The sequence below is a fragment of the Nycticebus coucang genome, chromosome 12 (assembly GCF_027406575.1).
Source record: "Nycticebus coucang isolate mNycCou1 chromosome 12, mNycCou1.pri, whole genome shotgun sequence".
NCBI classification, from domain to species: domain Eukaryota; kingdom Metazoa; phylum Chordata; class Mammalia; order Primates; family Lorisidae; genus Nycticebus; species Nycticebus coucang.
This window is the reverse complement of record NC_069791.1, coordinates 11,051,244-11,057,780: the sequence shown is the minus strand read 5'-3', so window position 1 is coordinate 11,057,780 and position 6,537 is coordinate 11,051,244. Positions and strand designations below refer to the sequence as shown.

The window sequence follows — 6,537 nt, the reverse complement described above, 5'->3', positions numbered from 1 at the left end:
CTGCAACAAAAAAATAGCCAGGCGTTGTGGCGGGCACCTGTAGTCCCAGCTACTCGGGAGGCTGAGGCAGAAGAATCACCTAAGCACAGGAGTTGGAGGTTGCTGTGAGCTGTGTGATGCCACGGCACTCTACCGAGGGCAATAAAGTGAAACTCTGTCTCTACAAAAAAAATAAAAATAAAAAAAATAATTGCTTCTCACATGGGTCAAACTGTCTGAGCAGTTTGTCCATTCTTCCTGTGCTTACAGGAGTTTTTTGGGGCTATTCCAGCAAAGTTGTGCACATTAGGACAGTTACCTGATCTCTCTGGACACTAGATGGTCCCAGTCTAAGTGAGTGTGGGAGTGTGAGCATGCACTGTGATGGACTGTCATTCCCCTCTAGAGTAAACTGTTCCACTGTGCCCAGAGTTTCTGCAATAGGTTCTGGCCACCTATGGCCAGAAATGGAATAATTGAGTAAATAATTAACATGCTTGCTTTTATTAATCTTTTCTAATTATATATATAGCTCATATGTATTTCAGTGTTCAATATCAGAAAAATTGTTGTCTTTATTTAAATTTTGATGATGTTATCATGGCCAGAAATAAACCCGAGGAACGTAACTCTTGTTTATATCCATTACTCTAGGATAAAATTGGTTTAATTATACCTCATTTCATTTAAAGTAATTGTTTGCTGTTTTTTCAAGAATTTACCAAAGACTTTTAGTAGGGACTTCATGTAAAATTGCAACCAGTATTTTAAAAAATATATGGAGAATTTTATGCCTGTCCTATCTTTAGACTAACACTTTCATTGTTAGCTGTTATTGGTTTTGCCAATAAGATCTGTCAGAAAACATCAGAAATGAAAAACAGAACATCTGTGACTGTTTTCATCCTCCTGGGCCTGACGCATAATCCAAAGTTACAGCTTGTGATTTTCTTCTTCTTATTTGTCACCTACATACTGAGTGTTTGTGGAAATCTAACTATCATCACTCTTACCCTGCTGGACCCTCACCTGAAGACCCCCATGTATTTCTTCCTCAGAAACTTCTCCTTCTTAGAAATTTCATTTACTTCTGTCTGTAATCCTAGATTTTTGATCACCATTCTAACTGGGGACACGTCCATATCCTATCATGCCTGTGCAGCTCAGCTGTTTTTCTTTATCTTCCTTGGATCAACAGAGTTTTTCTTCCTGGCCTCTGTCCTATGACCGCTATGTGGCTATCTGCAAGCCTCTGCATTACACGACCATCATGAGTAACAAGATCTGCCACCAGTTTATAAGCAGCTCTTGGCTGGCTGGTTTCCTGGTAATTTTCCCACCTCTGGCCATGGGCTTAGAGCTGGATTTTTGTGACTCCAATGTCATTGACCACTTCACCTGTGACTCTGCTCCTTTGCTGCAGATCTCTTGCACAGACACCAGTACTCTAGAGCTCATGAGCTTTATTTTAGCTTTGTTTATTCTCATGTCCACTTTAATGTCAGTCATTCTCTCCTACACTTACATCCTGAGAACGATTCTGAGATTTCCCTCAGCTCAGCAAAGAAAAAAGGCCTTCTCCACCTGCTCCTCACATATGATTGTTGTCTCTATCTCTTACAGAAGCTTCATCTTCATGTATGTGAAGACATCACCAAAGGAAAATTTTCTTTAACAAAAAAGCGTGGCTGTGCTCAATACCTGTGTTGCTCCTGTGCTAAATCCATTTATTTACACTGTGCAGAATCAGCAGGTGAAGCAAGCACTTAAGGATGCTATGAGAAAAATATTTTCCTCAAAAACATTAATCTGAATCCAATTTATAACTGAAACATGTTCTTTTACTAAAGCATTAATAAATATTTCACTTTTAAGCTCTGCTCTCTCTTTTAATTTCTCAACAATACAACTATACACTATTTTGAATATAATGTTCCTATGTTCCTAGACTTCCTTCTATGAATTTATACATGATATCATTATATAATTATCTTATTTACTTTCTTATGGTATCATTCAAAGGAAGGACAAAAGTCCCTTCCTGTTTTCATGTGCATATTTGAAATAAAATAATTATGATGATATTTATAATTGCCTAATCTACTTAACACAATATGATAAATTTATTGTTAAATCATATAAGTGAATATAGGAATGTGTATACATATGTATGTACTTATATATGCTTTTACGTCTCTGCATGTGTCAATATTTGGAATGCAAATATATATGTGTATGTATATGTATATGTATATATCTCCACTGTTTTAATTGTCTTCCTTCAAAATGACATGTACAGGAATGTATGGAATACAGGAATAACACATATAAACAAATATTAAGTTAAATAAATAATATAAAGGGGGTAATTAGGCTCAGCGCCCGTAGCACAGTGGTTATGGCATCAGCCATATGCCCTGAAGCTAGTGTTTTCAAACCTGGCTGTGGCCAGCTAAACAACAATGACAACTGCAACAAAAAATACCTGGGTGCTGTGGCGGGTGCCGGTCATCCCAGCTACTTGGATAGCTGAGGCAAGAGAATCACTTAAGTCTTAGAGTTTAAGGTTGCTGTGAGCTATAATGCTACAGCACTCTACTGAGGGCAATATAGTGAGACTCTGTCTCAAAAATAAATAAATAAATAAATATGAAATAAACAAAAAGGAGGTATTAAATTTCGTATTTACCACGATGCTCAAATTACACTTTTCTTATACCTTGTGTAGAACAGAAAAAATGAGTTACATATTTGTCATTATGGCAAATCACTATGAATTAGAATAATCTTCACTAGTTTTCTTTTGTTTTAGAACTATCTATTGTGAATTTTTGAATAAGAAAACCTAATTACATAACAAACTATGCCATTAAGAAGAATTTCATAAGTTTAGAACTTTGCCAATTATAGTTGTTCCTTAAAGGAAAGGGCAATGATATATAATCCCCCTTCTATAAAACATTTCTACAAGGACAGTGTTCTCTGGAATCCTTTTTCTAAAATTAGATTTTATCAGCTGTCTTAGACTATTTTTGATAAAATTTGCTCATTGTGTTATGTGGGATTATACAAGTTTCCAAATAGATATCAAAATAGAAACAGTTTTAGAAAAAAAAATTATTAGATTAGTAAATACCCCCATGAACGAGTTAGTCAGTCATCAGTCAGGTCTTCCTTACAGAATTCCAAACAATAAATGTAAAAAGAATGGGCAAAATGGTAACTTATCATTGGCATACCACAACTATAATTGCCCTTCGCGATATTCACTGATGGATGCTAAAATGGGTAAAGTTTAAACTGATACAGCATATTTGCAGTCTCAAAGAACCTTCTCCAAAATAGGTAGTAACTGTGAAACTTACTAAATGTAGAATATAAATGTCTTAACACAACAACTAAGAAAAATCCAGGAAGGCTAGGTTAACCAGTGTGATGAAAATTTGTCAAATGGTATATAAAACTAGTGTATGGTGAAAAAAAAAATAAAACAAAATAGGTAGTAACTAAATAGTACTCACTGGAGGATCCTTGGAGATGCCTTCTTAGCCAGGAGCACAGAAAGACTTCTTATACCCTCTTCCCCTGATATGAAGCCCAGAGAACAGCATCACCTCAGTGGTATCCTTCCAGGATCCTTCATAATCTTAACCTGACCATGACAAAACATCAAATGCAAATTGAGAGAAATTCTACAATACCAAATAAGTGCTTATTTTATACTTTTCTTTGCATGCATAAATTATTATATTATGTTATTTTTCCACAGATAGAGTACTTCTAACAAACATTATCTTAATTTCTCAATTCAAACATAAATTCTGAAAATCATTATTATTAGTTCTATAGAAGTGATCATCTTTAAGGAGTTGCATGGTACATAGAACACATCCTTAAGGTACCTAGAATGCATCTGTTGTCATATACTATTTATTTAAATAGTCATATATTAATGAGTTTGGCACTATACCTAATCTTTGATAATATTAATTCTACAGTGAATACATTGTGTATTATTTTCATATAATATATGCATATATACAGGTGGAGTTGTACCTTATGATACATTGCTGTATACAAAATAGTGAAATAATTTTACTATTAAAATTTTTCATAGTAAAATGGTAAAATAATTTATAGTAAAATACTTTTTTTTTAGCCAGAGGTCTACTCTGTTGCCCCAGGCTAGAGTGCCATGGCCTCAGCCTAGCTCACAACAACCCAAAACTTGTGGATTCAAACAATCCCCCAGCCTTAGCCTCCAGAATGGCTGCAACTGCAGATGCCCACCATAACACCTGGCTAATTGTTCTATTTTTAATAAAATAATTTTTAAATATTACTAGATAACACAGATTTGCTTCTGTAGAATTTGTATAATTTTTAATCCCACTTGCATTGTGTGACAGCACCATTCATCCAAAGCACAATGACACATTATTTTGTCAAACTTTGAAATGATTATAAATGAAAGAAAAGAAAAGATCTCCACTTCTGGGTTCTCAGAAAATAATTAGTTAGCCAGATCATGAATAAGTCAAAGTGTGGTCACCAGGGCCAAAAATAAAAGTAAATAATTTTTTTAATGAAATATCAAAATACATCTCAGTATGCTTTTAATTTCTGATTTAAATTTATTGATTTAAACATTTTTAAATATGAAACTGAAAAATATCAATTATAGCTCGCTGTACAATGTGACGATTTTAGGTATATATACATGTGTAATTATTATCACAATCAAATTAACACACCTATCACCGCCCAGAATTTGTTCATCTTAAAACTGAAATTTTGTATACTTTGATTAACATTTCCCCACTTCCACCACATCCCCTTGTGACCACTGTTCAACTCTATGTCTTTATAAGTTTGACATTGTTAGATCGTGCATATAAATGAGATCATAAGTTATTTGAATTTCTGTTATCTAGTTTATTTTACTTAGCATCAAGTTTTCTATTTAATCCACATTGTCACAAATGACAGAATTTTCTTCTATTTAATGGCTCAATAACATCCCATTTCTCTGTGTGTGTGTGCGTGTGTGTGTGTGTGTGTACCTCACAATTATTCATCCATTCATCCTTCAGTGCATATTTCCATTGCTCACATATCTTGGCAATTGTGAATAATGTTGCAAAGTATATGGGAGTGCAGCTATCTCTTAAAGATATTGCACCAGAATGTTCATAGCAGCCCAATTCATAATAGCCAAGACATGGAAACGGCCCAAGTGCCCATCGAGCCATAGATTGTGGTATATGTATACCATGGAATACTATTCAGCCATTAAAAAGATGGAGACTTCACATCTTTTATGTTTACCTGGATGGAGCTAGAACATATTCTTCTTAGTAAATATCTTAAGAATGGGGGGGGGGAAACTATCCAATGTACTCAATACTACTATGAAATCAATATATAACCACCTACACACACATGCATGGCATAACTATAATCCAGAAAGTAGAAGGGAAGAGGAGAGAGAGGGTACGGAAGGGGGGATATGGGAGGAGAGAGGGTATTTGTGGGGGACCTCACCTAATGTACATGATACAATGGTACATTTCAAAACTATTTAGAAATGAGTATAATTGTGATGGATGCGTTACTTAGTTCAATGTAAGCATTTCACATTGTATATCGAAGCAGTACCCTGAACTCCATAAATGCATCAATGTACAAAGTTATAATTTAATAAAAAATTATATATATATGACATTTATTTGTTTTCCTTTGGGTAGATGGTATACCCAGAAGTGAGCAGAAGTGAGATTGCTGTGTTATAAGGTAATTATAATTTTAACTTTTTGAAGAAGTTTCAAGCTATTTTTCATAACGACTGTGCTGCTTTACATTCGTAACAATAGCATGCAGAGGTTCTGTCTTCTCCATATGCTTGCCAACACTTGTTACTTCCTATCTTTCTCATAACAGCCTAACTAACAGGTGTGAGGTGATACAGATTGTGGTTGTGATTTGCATTTCTCTGATTATTAGTGCTGGTCACCTCATTTGCCTGCTGGCCACTTAGATGGCTTCTTTGGGAAAATGTCCATTCAGATCTTTTGCCAGTTTTTCATGAGGTTAATATTATTTTTATTCCCTAGTGAGTTGTGTGAGTCCCTTACATATTTTGAATATCAATCCCTTATCAGATAAAGGTTTATTAATATTTTCTCCCATTCCTTAGGTAGCTGTTTCCATTGCCGTACAGAAGCTTTTTAGTTTGATGTCGTCCCACTTGCTTATTTTTGCTTTTGTTGCCTGTGCATTTGGTGTCTTAGCCTAAAATCCATTACTAAAACCAATATCAAAAATCATTCCCCCTATGTTTTCTTGTAGGAGTTTTATGGCCTCAGTTCTTACATTCAAGTCTTTAATCTATTTTTAGATAATTTTTTGGTATGATTTAAAGCAAAGATTTAATTTCATTTAATTTTTTAATTTTTATTTAATTTAATTCATTTAATATGTGTGTATCTTCATACATGGTAGATATTTTACCAAATGTTACAACATGAAAGATTATGTTAACAAAAATATTTGATTAAC

At 34.2% G+C, this 6,537-nt stretch overlaps 1 pseudogene; it reads left to right on the top strand.

Annotated features, from left to right (window-relative positions):
* Positions 1-852: 852 nt before the first annotated feature.
* Positions 853-1,792, top strand: LOC128561311 (olfactory receptor 6C76-like; annotated as a pseudogene).
* The last annotated feature ends 4,745 nt before the right edge of the window (positions 1,793-6,537 follow it).